At 40.9% G+C, this 16,776-nt stretch overlaps 1 long non-coding RNA gene across 2 annotated transcripts; it reads right to left on the reverse strand.

The window, feature by feature from the left end:
* Nucleotides 1-14,526: 14,526 nt before the first annotated feature.
* Nucleotides 14,527-16,146, reverse strand: LOC142948121 (uncharacterized). Of its 2 annotated transcripts, XR_012953438.1 has the most exons (4): nucleotides 16,039-16,146; nucleotides 15,183-15,234; nucleotides 14,869-15,019; nucleotides 14,527-14,688 (listed from the first exon to the last, which is right to left on the reverse strand). It is a non-coding gene; the product is annotated as an uncharacterized LOC142948121 (long non-coding RNA). The 2 variants fall into 2 exon arrangements; XR_012953437.1 differs by having other exon boundaries at nucleotides 14,527-15,019.
* Between the last annotated feature and the right edge of the window lie 630 nt (nucleotides 16,147-16,776).

Here is a 16,776-nt window from a genome sequence, read left to right on the forward strand (position 1 = left end):
GCACTGTTTAAGACAGAACCGGTCGATTCTTTCAAGACCCATTTGGGTGAGTTATTTACATGAGATTTTTGCAATGCCTCCATTGTGTTGGGATGGATGCATAAATCTCAGAGATGGGTATTTAAAAGCCTGGATATATAAAGCTACCTGCATGGCTAAAAAGCAAAGGTTTCGTCATTTTGGTGAGCTGATCCTCTGAACAAAAAATCTAAACTGTTTATCATAGCCGGAAGCTGTAAAAAATGTCAGATTTTCATCTTTCTGACAGTTCTTGAACACATCTGCGACAAACGCTTACGTCATAAAAAACAACCAAAGCAAAGCTTACAAATTGTGCTATTTCGTCAAAAAACGTCTCATTTAAAACATCGCCCCAAATAAACAGTTTGCTTTAACCAGATGCTTTGAAAAGCATATTCTGCACAACTAAGACATGACTGACTCGTCAACAGTCACGTGACAAAAATTCCGTGAAACTTTGAGGAGGTGCCAGGAGCAAACAAATACCACAAAACTGCTTCACAGTTCAAAGAGTCATCATGAAAGCGTCTGGCCCACAGAAAATTAAAGTTTTTAATAAGAAAACAGATGTGCGCCAAACAAATCTGTGAATGAAGTTAAACTATCTCCCTGTCCTTTGTCAATTTCCATGGATTGGTTTACACTACTGAGCAGTTGGTGAAGGGGTAATCGTATGTGTCGGGACGAAGACGAAAGAGGGAGTGGCAGTGTTGAACAATGCGTCTTTCATGCAGCCCGATCGGGAGATAAGCGTACAGGGAAATGTTGCATCAAGTGCACGGCTCGTCATTCCGGGCGTGTTCCAAAAGGTGTGGAAATTTCCCCGACACTAAGATGCATCGCGAGGCGGACGTTAACGATTCTGCATCCACGCAGGATTGCTTGTGATTCACAGAGAGCGGCGCTTACACACGCGCTTCCTGTGGGCGGCACTAGTATAGAAAACTGAGGATGTGATATATCGAGATCCATCAAAAATTTTATGTTGAAATCGCAATGGAATCGTGAGGCCGGTGAAGATTCACACCTCTAATAAAAAACAATGTAACACAAGCCACAGGAAGTAACAGCAAACAAACGCTAAGAGCAGAATGAGAGCAGGCCAAAGCCTCACTCCCTCCTCTCAGCCCCGGACCAACAGCTGCAGAACAGGAATATGATCAGCGGTGCTTTTCATTATGCTAACCCGTCTCCTCGCTTCCCTCACTAGCGTCCCTTCTCTTCCCAGCGAGGACGGAGGTGCCGAAGTTCCCAAATGACACATCCTTGGTTCAATAGAGTCAGCCTTAAGCGACCTTTAGTTCTGTGTGCCACATGTGGACAGGCGGCATTAATGTCACGTTCCAAAAAGGAGTAACGGGCAGGCATTCACTGGACATGTGGAGCAAAGTACCAAAAACCTCGAGGGAACATCGGGAATCAGCCAGGAGACCCATCAAGGGCAGCCTTCTGGGAGTGAGGCAGGTCATATGAGCAGAGTTCAGGTGGATTTGTTGGTGATCGGGATTACAAGAGGCCAACAAAGCGTCAGCTCAGACCCAATCCCAATCAAAAAACATCTGGCCTCAATTCTTGAAAGTCTTTTCTCCTAAATCTATCGGAGGGATGGTCCTTTTAAGAGAACTCAAGTAGGTAAATACAACAAGCAGAAGTAACGACGACAAGTTTGTGAAATGGATGATCCCGCAGGACCCCATAAGCCCGAAGAGCCGCCCTGAATTACAGATAAAAGAAGCAATAAGAGCCTGGGAGGTTCTGGAATGAGCAGAGGCTGTATTTATGTCGTATTTCCCCCCGTGGTGGGAGCACCTTCCCATTAGGAAAAACAAATATGTCTCCGTTCTATGAGTAGGTGGTCGTTGACATGCCAAAGGTATTGAATAGCGCATGTTTTCTAGGCGCCAAGTCTAATGAAATGTGCAATAAGAGGGCCGAGCCGCAGCTGAGATTGTTTGATAGAGATGTTGGTGTAAATCACATCCTGGAGTATTGATAGGCCGTAGAATCGTCTGAGCGATTAATCAGGCCGATCAATGCCATTGCCTGCGCTCACAAGGCCGATTAACAAAGAAATGTCTGCAGACACATGGTGCTACACCAGGAAGGCCACTCAACTAATGCAAACTAATCATAACTTGGGCTGTACCGAGTAGCTCAAAGTTACATTTATAACATTGACATTACAATTATTATTGATGTCTGAATGATAGATGTAATTAATGTATGTTTATTCATATTTAATTGTAAAAGTTCTAGACCTTCCTTTCAAGTGAATGAATAATGTCGCCCTGCTGGTTGAAAACCTGGAGAGCAGATTCATGAGCAAATCCGCTCTTTAGTAACGTCTTTCCTAGAATGGAACGAGGAGGTTCTCGTGATGGACTGGGATGTATTCCAGGAAAGAGTCATGGCCCCGAGGTTTGTAGAAATTGATCAATATGTTTTATGGGTTTTAAAATTGGTTATTTAGTTTTACAGTCCAAAACTCTTGAGGAGACAACGCTGTGGCTGGTCTCTGGTCTCAGCCGTTAATTTCACTGCACCAGTCCACACAGCAGGCAACTAAAAGGACGCATTCATTGAGCACATCTGAGACAGTAAGACGAAATGTTTGTAATCGAGGTGAGGACTCAAAGATGTCCTCTCACAGTAAATGTGTGCTGCAAGTGTGTTTGGACCAACCCAAACGCACTTGTATGTCAGGATCCTAGGACATTTCTATAAGAGAATGTGCACAGGAAGATTGCAACTGAGCTTTTTATGTGTATTCCTGTCACAACCTTTGTTTCTCATCTTAATGTTCCAGTGTGGAACAACACAGCACTCTAAACTTTAGAGTCTAAAGCACACAAACTGTGAACGCCGCGCTTGCCACGTCCTCCAGCCTTTGTTTGTTTTTATGACCCGTCCCACCCGATCTGTGGATTACGTCTGCAATCATCACTCGTCGTGCTCACACAGCAGCAATAGCTAACACCACCACACCAGAAAGGTACGCTATGAAGTAAACAAGAGTCCCACTAGCCACCGTACTGTCTCATGTTTAGGAACCAACAGGGACCAGCCAAAGAAGAATCGACAACGCTTACACAGTTTAACCATCACAGTGTGAAATAAAGTTTTACTGACGCCCGTTATCCGCCAATATTCAGTAAAATATGCGATCAGGACATCAGCATTATGCTTTTCTGTTTGCAGATTTCTGATAACATTACATTGTAAACAACCAATCCGTGTTCAAATCAACAGGAGGAGAGCTAGTAAGGACCGGTAACGAAGGTTCACTTCACTTACATTATGATGCCTTCAGGCTCTGGGAAAATGAGTTTTGGGCGAAGGTAAATCATAAGGTTATGATGTGTTCACATGTAATCTTGTATAATGTAGTGTTGAACTTGAATAAATCCGGTTTGAAGGAGACGTTTTCACAACAACATAAATGGATATTAGAGATGAATTATGATCTGTTTAACTTCCTAACACGAGCTTTAAGCACATTATTATACATCATTAATACTACTGACAAGATTTATTTTAATCCATAAAAATACAATCTTTTATTTCCTTATCATTTGAATTGGGTGTTTTTATGAAGAAACACTATGAATTACTATCATAAAGTCAAAGGATAACATTAAGAATATTTGATGGTTTACCAACTTCAGAGCGTTTGAAATCATTTTTTGGGACGGTGGCAAAAAAAGAAAAACAGTCCGGAGCTTTGTAGACCAGCTGTATAATCAAACAAAAAAAAGGGATCAGTATCCAATATGAATCATCAATAATCGGCAATTAGTATCAGCGGCAAAATAAATGTGATCAGGGATCTTTAAAAATTATATTTGCTCCCTTTATTCTTTTGTGCTGATCCGATCTGTGACTCTGATCTGTGATACGATCCAAACCGTGAGTTTTATGGTCCGTTGCACCACAAGTGTAAGGCTTTTAAGAATGTGGGTGTCAAACGTCAGCCTTGAGCTATTCAACAAACAGACAGTTGCTGGCGTCTTTATTTGTTTTGGACGATGGCAACAAAAAAAACCAGCCTGGATCCTTGTAGACCAGCTGTACATTCAAACAACAAAGGGATCTGTATCTGCCAATATGGATCATCAGTGATCGGCAATTAGTGTCGGCGGCAAAAAAAACGTGATCAGGGATCTTTAAAAACTATATTTATATGATCCGATCTGTGGTCTTATCCGTGATCCGATCCGAACCGGTCCGTTGCACCACGAGTGGCTTTTAAGAATGTGCCTGTCAAATGTTGAGCCTTGAGCTAATCAACAAACAGAGAATTGCTGGCGTCTTTTCAAAGTCACCGTCTCTGCTTTGTCTCAAAATAGAAGACTATAGGGGGGGGGCTCCAACAAATGACATGGAGGGCCTCCACAAAAGTACTGAAGTCCTGGTAAACTAAATCTCAGGTATCAGATAACTGCATTAAATAGGTGCCCAGCTGCCTGTAGAGCACACACACTTCCTGCCTCTGGAGTGCAGAAAAATATTCATTTGAGGGCAAAAATGACTTTATAGGACAAATACTGACAAATCAATGTGCACCTATGACAACAGATGTGCCTCTGATACCTGCAAGGCTCTGTTTAGGCCATTTTTGGATGAAGGATTTTGGAGGCCTAGCAGAAATCTCACCCAGCAGCTTTCAGATAGAGAGGCACTGATCGCTACATGAATGGCTGATACCGTTTTGACTACTGTAAATCTTTGTTTACTTGTCCGAACAGCACATATCCAACTGAAAGGACTAACTCCAAACCAGAACAAATGACAGAGATCCCGTAACTTGCATTTTAGCCCATTTGAATTGGCTTCCATTCGGGCTGTTGCAATAACCGTAACATTGCAATCCCGCGCTTTTGACAAGCCAACTGCAGAGGATGTCAAGCAACCGGCAAAAAAAAATAGTTGCACATTTTTCCTTTGTTGAATTCTTGGCAATGGGCTACGCGTCTGTTCTGCGCTGAGCGCTGCACATTCAGTGTTTTTTCTGGTCGCCAAGGATCAAATTGTTTTGAATTTGGGTGAAATGCTGCGCTCACTGTCACTTTTTACACAGCCGACCAGTCACAATGGAGGAGGGGCGGTACAAATACACAAATACCACTGAGACCAACCATACATCCCAAGTCTTTAATTAGCTTTAAGACTGCCATCTTTGTCATTTAAAAGTCAACAATATACGTAATAGCACTAAAAAAGTATTAGCGCTATTCACACTATTGAGCCATTCATTATTGCTTCACCGTCACGGCCCTAGCTTCCAGCTGGTTCTAGGATCAACTTTAAAATATGACCTTTTACTTTAAAGCAGTCTATGGTCTGGCTATTGCATACTGTACATTTGTGCGCTTCAATGATCATACAAAAACACTACCTGACCTTCTGTCGTTCAGATTTACACTACATGGACCACAGCACAGTATGTTGTGGACACCTGAACATTACACATTACTGCTATAATAAACCCCACTCTTCCGGCGTCAGGCCTTCCACAGGATGTTGGAACCCATTCAGCCACAAGAGCATCAGTGAGATCAGCCACTGATTTTGGGTGATAAAAAAGTTGTTGGATGGAGGTGAGGTCACGGCTCTGTGCAGGCATGTCAACTTTTTCTCCACCAAACTGTGAGAATAGTTTCTTGAAGGACCTGGCTTTGTGCTCGAGGGCGTTGTCATGTTGACTTAGGAAATGGCCTTCCACAAACTTTGCACACAGTTAGGAAGCACATCATTACCCTGTGAGTGTAGGCTGCCGAACAAGAAAACAAGTAGTCTGCAGCGATAACCCGGCTCTCAGATGGTATTTAGGGATGGTTGGTGTTTAATGGCCTTTTTCATAAAGGCGTTTCATAAAGAATCAAAGGGGCAGGCCACCTCTAAAAAAACACTTTGAGACTCTTCATTGACAACTACCACATCCGGTGTATTGGCAGACAGATGTGGAAAACGTAGCCTACCTGGACTGTTATAGCAGAGATGAAACGTGGAAGGTTTGACACATTCTCGCTTGTACATCCTCACTGACTGAGTGTGGAAAATCATTCGATATGTCATTTCAGAAAAGTTGAGTGTGGTGGGAACGGTTTTTCACCAAACAAACTGTTCAACAACAACAAGAAGAAGAACCACTAGATGGCACGAGTGACCGATATGACCTAGAATCACTGTATTTTAGTTGGTGTTTTTGCGGTGACTGTACTATATCACGGTATTACAAAATTAAAAAGGTAAACTCCAAACAAAACATGGTTCTACTAATGTTCCCTCCATTGGCAGGGTAAGGGACCATATCTTAAGAAAGTATTTATTAATATCTTTTCAAAATAAATGGGTTTATTGGCTCCAAATGAGAATGAGAATGAGGTATATTGGGAGAGATGCCTGGCCCATAATGTAAATGTATTGTGACTTTTTTAAGAGTTAGTAGTTACAGCCATGCTGTTTGGAGTTATTAGTGAACGGAATTGCTGAGCAAGCTGGATCTCAGCAATAAAGAATATCTGAAAAAAAAAAAACGTTTTAAATAATAAAAACAGTGAATATGTGAAAAGATGTGTTCACGTCTCTTCACCGCAGCCAACATAGGACTTACATTAAGCCTACAAATAATCTTTTATATCTTAACAGACTTGAAGAAAGAGTGCAGTCTCTAGATTTTCTGCTTTATCAATGGAACTATATTTAAATCTGCTCTGTCCGCAGTTTCTCATCCAGTAGTAGAGTGTTGTTACAAACGAACTAAAACAAAAGCTGTGTGTATGGTGTCTGACTGTTTAGCTCATTTTGCCACATATCTTAATATTTCTCGTAAAAATTCTTGTAACTCAGCTGCTGGCTGAGACAAACCAGAGCCTCTTCCCTCTCCCAGCGGTGCCTGCAGGCGCAGGGTCACATCAGCAGAGTGACGAGGACAGAATGAATGGCAGATATTGAGGCTGTGACTTCAATCAGGACTATCATTTAGCTTATTGACAGCAGGGCTCAACACTAACCACTATGTGGTTGCCAAGCCGAAACTGAAAATATGGTTGGCACTTTAAGTCACCCCGTATTTTGAGTAATCAAGTTGCTATGCAGTCGTACGTCAGCTTCCAAATGAAAACGGGAGATAAAAGAAAGCTTTCAGGGTTTATACAAATATTACTCAATTTCATTTAGCATTGGGTCATTTTTACAAAGACTGATTCAAGCCTGACATGGATGTTAGGAGCCCTCTCAGGTCCCTGTGGGTAGCCGGTAGGGCGTCTGCTGGAGGTCTGCCGTTCAGTTTCCCAGCAACCCTCAAACAGTAGTTTTGTTTGTCTGGTGAAAGGACACTGTTGTCGTCCCCCCCCCCCCCCCCCCTGTGTATTTACTTGGCCTGGTACCTTTGACCCTGGCACATTCGTAGCTCATTGATGAGGCGCACGGCAAACAAGGCAGATAAGTATATTTTCGAACGGCGAGCGATTGATCCTTCAAGTGTCAATGAAGTCTGCCAACCAAAAGGTCTTTTAAGTCCTTGAGCCAACATGACTTCTCACCTTGTCCCCTCTCGAGCCAGGTTTGGCACCTGGGTGCTCGGCTACGTCTGACCCGAGGTGGTAGACTTCCCACTGCAACGCAAAGATCTGTGAGCATGCTTTCTGAGGCCGGAGGACGCACCCCAACAGCAGAGTTCTGGTTTAAACGTCCGATGTGGGATGCTACCAGAGATAAAACGGGAAAATAGTTATTTTAATTATTCATTTATTACATTTATATATTTTTTATTCATGCATTTAAATTCATCATGTATTTTTATTTTCATTATTTATTTTTTCATTTATATTATTTAAGCATTATATATTTGTAAGTGAGCGCACACAACAAAAACAACAACTGAAGCTCAAGAAGATTATGACAAAGACACAGGTGTCCGCTTCTCGTCAGCTCCCAGCAGCGTTAGCCTTTAGCAACGCCAGCCCTCGAACACCTTCGCTAAATTGTCCTATAAGCTACCTATACAGATTTTATTAAAAAGGTTCTGCTGACCTCTGTGTTTGTGGGCCCCGAAGGTGTCGATGGCGAACGCTGTCCTCCAGCCCACGCTGCTTCTGGCGAGAGTGTCCCTTCTGGGGTTGCCAAATTTGTGGAGGCTGAAATCTTCCCCACCGAGAGAAGGCCGGAGAGCACGCTCCACTGTTTTACAGTAGAGTTGCTTCTTAATAAATCTACCCTAAACTGGTTTACAATTAGAATGTATTTAATCCTACTGAAGCTTATACAATTACAGAATGAAGTACACTACTAACAGAATGTATAATATATGATCCGCGCGGAAAAGCTATTCACTCGCGACTCAGCCTGGAAACACAGATGTTTCCAGGCTGAGAGCCGAGAAGAAAGAGAGTGAATTCCTTTCCAGCACTTCCCCTTACAGTTTGAAATCCCCTCCCTTTTGTCCATCTTAATTCCTATTGGCTAATTTCGGTTGCCTCCTCCTGGCGTCAGGCTTCCGAAAACCCTCGCGCGGGCACAACCTGCAAATGTCTGTCTAGAAGTCTGACTTTCCCTTGGCTATTCTTCACAGTTTAATACATTCAATGACTGTCTTTTATGGCTTAACACTTCTATGATAAACATTCTATATAAAGATATGGATTTGCAACTTTTGGCAAAAACTTCACAAGTTTCACAAACAGATATAAAGGTGCTACTAAGATACACTTCTAACTATAAATCACTTCTACAATTATGAATCTTCTAATTATGTATTCCAAAACACTTCTAATTATGATTTCTTAATTATGAATCATTAAACACTTCTATTATGATTTCTTAAAACACTTCTAAACCCAAATTTCCTACAACGCATAAAAAAATCTGCATCATATCACTAGATACTTTTTGCAGATGTTATCAGAATATTACAAAAGAATGTCCACTGGCATGTGGCTCCTGCACACTGACGGGTGCTTTATTTAGAGACGCACACTTTTTGGAAGCTGTTAGACATTTATTTGAGACAAAACACACGAGTCAGCAAAGTGTTTCTCTCTGTCACCGTGCTGTGATCATTAAGTACATCAGTACTTTGGAGTGGAAACGCAGTGGAACAATCTTCCCTGACCATGTGACTTTATAAATCACAGAGTGGAATATCGATGAACTTGCTTGGGGCCCAATAGTCCGTCTCACTGAATCACATGAAACTAGAAATCACAGAAAACTTAAACACGCACGGGAAGATGCAGAAATTGATAAGACGATATCATAAAGGTAATCAATAATGAGTTACTTTCTTTTGCCCCGGTGATAATCCTTCCCTCAGGCATACGGATAGACTGCACTGGGGCCCCTGTTGTTGAGGGGCCCATAGAGAGAGCAGGCCCTCCAACAATGTGTTCAGCAGAGAAAGGGCCCTGGAGAGTGATTCACATCGCCACCTCAGAAATACTCATTAATAGGGATGGGTATCGTTGGGGTTTATTATCGATACTGCTCATCTGTTCTTCTTGATTATATTGTGAGTCAAAAACGCAATTAAATAAAATAATCAACATTGCTTTATTGTTCTTGTATGTAAACACTGTCTTTCTTAAGCAGCAATACAAGAAGTTCCAAAAATCCTTAAAATACATTCACAGCTAAACAATGATGTTACCTGCAGTGGACGAGGACGGACGGCTGCTCGCCAAATAGTTGACTGTGCATTTCTGCAGATTTATGTTCTGCATGGTCAGCACATGTTTTGCCAGTATTACCTCTGTTACTCGTGAGGGGTTTTTATTGAATTTGTGACAACGAGAGTTCTCAGCATCTGGAGTAGAACGTAGCCACACTTTGGATCTTTTTGTTCTCGCTGCCATGAGTCTCACGCTGTGCTGAGCCGGAGTCGTGCGAGTGTGTGTCAGAGTGAAGCACGACTCTGCAATATGTGCTGATGTAGTCCAATGTAAAGTCTCCATTAGATTATGCGTACAGTAGTTTAGACACAAAATCTGTCAAGACCGACAAACCGAGCACATCTGCAGTCATGCCTTTCAAACACAAGAGCAGCAGTGAGGAAAGACGGGATGTGTGAGTGCTTCATTACTCGTCACAAACGGTTTGCTCCGTTTTCTCTAAACTCAGAATGTTGTGTTTTCTATCCTCGTGAACGTTTTTTTCTTCAAAAAGCTGTTTGAGGGTTTCAGATAAAACTTGGTTGGTGGTAAGCATGTGCAGGCTGACAGGCAATGATGCGCCTTAGGAGCATAGAAGTACTGTACAAAGCTTCATCTGTTATTCACTAAATTAAATGAATTCAACTGGAAAGGAGTCATAGCTCAGTAAATAAGTCAGTCAGTGATTGATTGATGCTTTTTGGAACATTTAGCAATTTTCTTTTTAAGATTTCCACCTATTGTTTTAGAGTTTTGCTGATTCGTCAAAAGATCGTCAAATTTGCAGAAAAATACATGTTCCCTGATTGGATGTCCGAGAGCTTTACCTATATTCTTGTCATATAAAAAAAATACACAAGTTGCCAGTTTATTTCTAATATTTAGTTCCCTTATTAATGTAAATGATGAGGACAAAATAATAGAAACACCTCCAAACTTCCCACAGGACTCCAAAAATAGTTAAAACAAAAACGTGTGTACAACACAACCTGTGTGTGTGAACAATACAGCATTGCAAAACTTGCATGCTTTTGTTGTGTTTACATTTGGAATCAATCTTCATTTAACAGATTGTTGTGTCCACATTACAAACTACTTCGGTATAGAATACATGCCTTGCACACTGGTCTCATGTGCCGAACATGTTCCAGCTTAGAAACAAAACGGAACCAGATCACAGCTCAATCACACTGAGAAAAACTCCATTGTGGAGGTGCATTCAGAGCCCCAGCAGACTGTCCCTATGACTGTGTTTACAGCAGGCAATGAGCTTCAGCATGCAGACAAACCCGGCACACTACAACGTCAACAAATGAACAGCCAGTACATCACAGACAAAGCCACAGCCGGCATTAATCACCAGAAGAGCCACAACAGACGGGCTATAAATACAGTGTCGGGTCACGCTATCTGAAGAGGCCTTTATCCTTACCTTCACTGGAGGAGCGGCGCTTTACATCCGGGCATTTGTCGTCTCCACCTGGCTGAGTCTCTCTACAATTATCTAATTCTGGTTTGTTTAAACTCCACATTGCTGAAAGTTTTGACAGTTTTAACTCAACTTCAAACGTCCTGTTCATTCCCCGTCTTCTTCTTTAGGGATTTACATCAGATGACATCCACTTCACAGTCTTCTGGTTCGTATTAATGCAGCCTAATTAAAAGGACGTAGTTTCACCTGGCCTCCTTTCACGAGAGGCAATTAACGACGGTCGCCTTCACGTGACGTGACGTTGCCACCCAGAGGGGGCGCTGTGACTCACTTGAATGAAAGCAAAATAAAACTGGAAGACTAAACAGCCGATTATTTGTACAATAATACAAATATTTTCTCATTTACAATGACGACCTTGCCAAAATGGTCATAACACTTGTGAAATACATCCATACAATCCATTTCATTAAAACGTTGTCAATGTTGTCAATCCATGTAGCCTATGTTCAGCTGATATTCTGTGATCTAGTTCAAAACCCTACACTAACTTTCTATTCCTATTATGATGTTTATAGAATAGCTTTGCCTAAGCAACACACCTGTTAATAATCCAGCTCTTTATATCGTGCACTAGACACAAACAGGAATCTGTTCCTACTTAAATCTGACGACTGCTGATTTCTTCTATTCTTGTGCTCAGCGGGATCTCCGTCTCTTTCTCCCCTTTCAATTGTCAGTCTGGTTGAGCCATTGTATGGAGCCTTTTGTTCTCCATGTGCAAAGAATCACTTTAATTTGCAAACCCTTCATGCAAAATAACATCCATTAAGAGGACTTTTGACAACCCAACAGCATGAAAAACAAAATTGTCCCCTCAGCCATCTGACTATAGCCAATCAAACTTTAGCAGGCAATCCCGAACAGCGCAATGATTTCATATTTAAATAACAATGAAAAGTAGCTTGAATATAAGAGACATTTGCCCTGCCATGGTTCCTCACAGTAAACAGTTACGGGTCCAGGCTTGTTGTCCGAGGGCAAAACAGATACAACTTAATGCAAATCCACAAAGGGATTGATTCTATTTATATGGCAGCCGGGTGTAAAATGCTGTTAAACATACAAACTTAATATATTTTCAAAGAGGGAAGACAGTATATGAAAACAATGGCAAAAGATTAAGAAGAATGAGAAGTGTATAACCCACTGAAAAAAGACAAAAAGTCAACAGAAACAGACATGTTTTTAGGGTGCTTTAACATCCAACATTCAAAAAGTAAAATCATAAATCAAGACACCAAAAAAAAGTAAAGTTTGCGGACTAACAGTGAGCTTGATGTGTGCTACCTCAAGACAAAAAATAAAATCATGATTACATTTGAATTTTGTCAATCTTTAGCGCCATTTTGTCCCTTTTTTTGTTTCATCTTTTTGCATTCACACAGCTGTCACGGGACATAATGAGGACTCAAATGCAGACAGTCAGAGTAGTGAGCAAAAGGGTTTTAATAACTCACGAAACAAAAACAGGTAATCCAAGGACGAGACAAGGGGGGAAATCCGGCAGGGCAGACAGACTGGGAAACCGGGACTAGGAAGAGCAAAACGGGCAGGTAGGTAGGAAACAAAAGCAATGATCTGGCGGTGAGTGAGTGAAAGACAGGGGTTTAAATAGTGACTAGAACAGGTGAGGAGAGTTGTGCTGATGAGGGAGAGTGTGACTGAGAGGTGCACTGAATGAACTGATTAGGGACAGGTGAAGGAAGTGAGGAGCTACAGAAAACCACACACAAAACACCCAAGGCAAAGCCTGATTGTGACACAACCACTCTCACACGTCAACTGTTGCATGTGGAAACTTGTTTTAAGAAGATTTGTGCGGCTTGTTGTAATTCCTTTAGAGAATTACAGAAAGAATTTTGCTCGAGGGTCAAAAACTTTGTCATTTCAACATGTCAACTTCTGTCAGATTCTGACTGTCGGCTCATTTTCATCTTAGACCGTTTTTTAGACCAAACCCCTTCAGGACACCGAGCTCGCAGGCAAAGCGCCTGCAACAGACACAAAGTGACTGAAATATTTCAGCCAATTCAATCGCTGGAATGAGGAGTGAAGAAACAGCTCTGCAGCAAGAGCCGTATGTCTCCTTTACATTAAATTCATATGGAGCTCAGGGAAGAGCAGACATCACATTTAAAAAGCATATTAAAAGATTTTCTGTGTTAAGACAACAATCTGGGTTTTTACTTTGACATTTCTGGGTATAATAAAAGACTGCCTGTTTAGGTTATGACATCAACCCGACCCATTCCCCTTTAATTGAGCTGCAACAAGGCAGCTCTTTCCTCAGAGGAAGTGTTTGTGAGCAGGATGAGACTCACTTCCAGCCTGAGACTTACACAAGTCCGTGGCTATTGGAAGAACAGAGGGGAAGTTCATGTTACCTTTACAAATAAACAACTAACCGCTGTGTTTGATAATGTGACACAGCTCCACACCAACAAAAACACACTGACACTCAAATTGAAAATCAGCCAAAATAACATTCTACTCTCTGAAAAGATATCAAACTCTGAAGACACGCTGTCGGAAAGTTCAAGAAGTCCTCGACGAAGATTAACTGCCACATTTATACGAGAAGTGATCGCATAGCTCTATGTTCCCACACTGAAAAGATTGGACCAATCCATCTTTAGTCTTTATATCTTATTTTGTTTCTCGAAATATGTGAACGTTTTTATCACTGAAAAAAATAAATAAGTGACATTTACTTGAAAAAAGCTAGGTAACAATTTTCACTCAGAAATTCCAAGTAATTTTCACTCAGGAATTCTCAAGTTAAGTTTACTTACTAGTAAGAATTGTTTTTTATCCAGAATTTGCAAGTAACTTTTACTTGCAAATGTCTCCCTTAGACATAAAATGTACTTAGCCTTTTATAGTAATCTTTACTCAGGCTACCTTTGCATCTAATTACAAAACCCCAGTAAAACTCAATTAGGTGTTTCATGTATATTTAACTAGCTTTTCTTTACTTTTTTAATTGAGAAATATTAAGTAATATTTACACAATATATCTTTTATCTACTACTACTCTACACAACTATTCAAATATGAATGTTGCATTTTTTAAACTGGGCTAGTTATTTAATAAAATTGTCTTAACATAAGGCTTCTACAAAACATGAAACATCTTCTTTTAAACTACAGCAGCTTTACTTGTTAACTGGTGAAAGAGGTCACTGCTGACAGACACACAAATACCAACATATATAATCTGGTTGGCATTGCCAGACAAAACATTTCTAAATCAGTGCTGCCAATAAGAAATTTAAGAACACAAACGTTTAGTCATTTAACAAACTTTTAATTTGAAACGATGGGTATTGCTGGACAACACTTGGATATACAGATATAGCCCATGAGCAGAAGGCGGGCCTTTGCCACACTTTGACAGTCATCAAGAACCTCTTTTCCCTCGATGACGACGAACACGATTGTCAGGAGTGAAGCCTTTCTGTGTTGCATTTCCATGGATGACAAGGATCTTCATGACATGTTGAGCATAGTCCTCTTCAATGACATCTTTGAAATTCAAATTTACTAATGTTCACTTTTACGTCTTCGAGTCTGATGTGTTCTCAAAAAAGGACAATAGTGGGGGAAACTAACAAAAATATTTAAAGTGTTCAAATGCGTCATTCTCAGTGTATATGAGCCCAACACAATTTTATATAATATCAATATATGATATCCAAACTTTACCAGGCTGGGTGATTCCAGCATGGGTCTTGGTTCCTGCAACTCCGCCCTTTGTCCCAAGTATCTCCAGAAAGTTGGTAGTGCAATTCTCCAATTTCGACAAAAAGGTTCGCTCCAGATGAACTGTGGTTATTCTTCTGAACTCCTCATTGATCTGAAACAAAAGACAATAAAAAACAACATGATCAAGATGAGGTACCTAAAACAATTAATGCAGTAGTCCTCCCAGTATAATGTACTATTGAGCAGCAACAAACTACGACTTCAAATGTATATGTCAAGCTAATTAAACTATAACAGTACTAAGTTGATTTTACCTTGTGTCAACTGTTGATGTCAACTTGCTGAGAGTGAACGTCCTTTAATATTCTGTGAAATATATAAAGAAATTATGTTAAAATATGAACACACAACATTAAATCTGAATTTGGCTTAAATCTTCATATTGATAGCATGTTTTATCCCCACACAAAAACAGCACATAAACAAGCCAACATAAGGTTAATACTGAGATACACAGCAGGTCTGGTCATGTTGATATGCGACACTAACTCAACACAGTACTGGCACCTTGTTTCATGCCCAAAGCCTTCATCATCAAGGACACCACATTGGATAGAGACAAGTTTAAAACTGATGACAGAAATATAAGTTACTGTAAAAATGTCAGAATATGATAGTGACAAAATAATGTTAAGTGTATTAGACTCGCTCTAAAGTCACTAATTCCACCACATATGGGATATTTTTTAGCACATTTCCCTCATTCGACCTCGGCTGCACTTGAGGATGTCCGAGAGAAAGCGCGCTGTGTGCGTGACTCAGCACAGCAAAGCACCTGTGTGGCAGAAGTGGGCTTCACTTAACCGAAGTAATTCAGCCCCCCTCCCCCCCACGTCGACGGAGCGCAGCCGGTCGAGCACCGTGTCCCCAGGCCAACAACTTTTCAAGGGAGAACCCTGTAAAGTCGCGACCAAAACCACCAAAAACAGCCACAAAATGTAGCGCCGTGAGCCATGTCTGCAATGCTGCCCCAAGTTAGCTAGCATGATAGCCTAACTAGCTAGCACGCTAAACTGACCAGTTCGCTACTCTTCAGTGTTCACAACTCAAACACAGACTTGACCGAAGGCTCAACAGCAACGTAGAGCATTAATTAAATATATAACCTACCCCAATGGCTCCCGTCCATGAAGTTCCTCTCCTCAGGTGAAACGCTGCCGTCCTTGTTCAGGTTCTGCTGTTCCGTCGTCTCGTTGACGAAAGGAGCGCGAAATCTCCTCTGACGTCACCCCGAGTACGCGCTATAGGTTGCCAGGTTTTACTCGTATTACCCAAGTACATTTTACTTTGTTGTGTCAGGTAGTGCATTCAATACAGTAGTTTAGTAGATATTACTTGGTGTGAATGAGTACAATTTACTTATAAAAATGAGGATACATAATTACAAACAAATACCAAGTAACACATTAAGTAAAAGGTGATATTTTAAAGTAAAAGCACTGAAATGATAATTTCTTGTAAAATTTACAAAAATAATCGAGGTAATAATTACAAGGCCAAAAACTCATTTTTTTCAGTGAAAGTAGTTATTTCCAATGAAAACTGTTGACAGTTAGGTCTGAAGACTATCCTGTTTACATGGGACATTGTTTCTGGAGAGACACATTTCTCCTGAGTAAATACCTGTATTTGTTGCTTAAAGCACTAAAAACAAAATTCTCCTCCACTGTTTTGGGAATAATAAACTTGAATATGTGAAAAACTAATCAAACCTGGGTGTATTTGCGTGGGTATACTGCATATCAATAGGGATGAGTGAGAAAACGTGTTTTATTTGTATTTATCAGGTTGAGCAGACACTTTAACCTTCAACACATCTCTATCTGCTCAGTGGCATAAAGGCTCAAT

The sequence above is a fragment of the Anarhichas minor genome, unplaced genomic scaffold, assembly GCF_050575085.1.
Source record: "Anarhichas minor isolate MPS153535 unplaced genomic scaffold, ASM5057508v1 ptg000011l, whole genome shotgun sequence".
NCBI classification, from domain to species: domain Eukaryota; kingdom Metazoa; phylum Chordata; class Actinopteri; order Perciformes; family Anarhichadidae; genus Anarhichas; species Anarhichas minor.